The sequence below is a fragment of the Boleophthalmus pectinirostris genome, unplaced genomic scaffold (genome assembly GCF_026225935.1).
Source record: "Boleophthalmus pectinirostris isolate CB_2022bp ecotype Guang Dong unplaced genomic scaffold, ASM2622593v1 HiC_scaffold_23, whole genome shotgun sequence".
Lineage (NCBI taxonomy): Eukaryota > Metazoa > Chordata > Actinopteri > Gobiiformes > Gobiidae > Boleophthalmus > Boleophthalmus pectinirostris.
In genome coordinates, this window is record NW_026571207.1 from 2263777 (window position 1) to 2264776 (window position 1000).

Genomic DNA, 1000 nt, shown 5'->3' on the forward strand with positions numbered 1-1000 from the left:
GTCCCTGTCGTGTGTCAGGTGCCCTCCCGTCCTCCTGGTCCCTGTCGTGTGTCAGGTGCCCTCCCGTCCTCCTGGTCCCTGTCGTGTGTCAGGTGCCCTCCCGTCCTCTGGTCCCTGTCGTGTGTCAGGTGCCCTCCCGTCCTGTCCTGGTCCCTGTCGTGTGTCAGGTGCCCTCCCGTCCTCCTGGTCCCTGTCGTGTGTCAGGTGCCCTCCCGTCCTACAGCAGGGTGACCATATTTCCGTTTGTGAAAACCCAGACACCTTGGGGGAGTCTCACCATTTCTCAGATTTTTTTTTTTTTTTTCCAATTTTGCAGGCTTTTTTTTTTTTTTTTTTAAAGTGTATGAACGTGTATTGTGTGTTACAGGCGGGTAGTAATTACACACGGGCGGGTCAGGACTAAACCAGGTCTAAACCAGGACTAATCTTGGACTTAAGAGAGAAAACGCCGAGCAGTTTGTCCACAAAGCGCGATCGGGTAATTGCCGCGTTTACCTCCGTGAGGTGCGGAGCTGAGCCGGTCCTTTCTCCTGCGTCACCTCCGAGTCCGACCTGACACTGAGTCCTGTTTCAGTCCTGGGTTAGTCCTGGTTTAGTCCTGGTTCAGTCGTGGATTAGTCCTCCTCTTCAGTCCTGGAATCAGTCCTGGTTTAGTCCTGGTTTAGTCTTGGTTCAGTCCGTGGTGTAGGCAGTGCAAAAGTTTGATATAATCTCTGGTTAACGGGCAGGTGCGGTCCTGTCCTGGCAGGTGCGGTCCTGTCCTGTGGGTCTCCAAAAATGGCCCCGTGCAGGACTCTGCTCTGTCGGCTCCATTACGGAATAAATGAATCTTCAGTTCGTTACATAAAGAAGGAGGAAAATAACAAAAGGACGACAGCAGCAACAAGTTTTAAGAAGGAAGTAAAAGTGTTGCACCTGTCGATCCTGTCTGAGAAAAGTGTATAAAGTTTGTGTTGAGGTTTTACAGTCTTAACTCTCTCCAGGCAGGTGTTGCAGATTT

At 51.2% G+C, this 1000-nt stretch overlaps 1 protein-coding gene across 3 annotated transcripts in view; it reads left to right on the top strand.

The window, feature by feature from the left end:
- Positions 1–1000, top strand: part of si:zfos-2326c3.2 (mitogen-activated protein kinase kinase kinase kinase 4) — an 87400-nt gene that overhangs the window by 15548 nt on the left and 70852 nt on the right. The window lies entirely within an intron of this gene.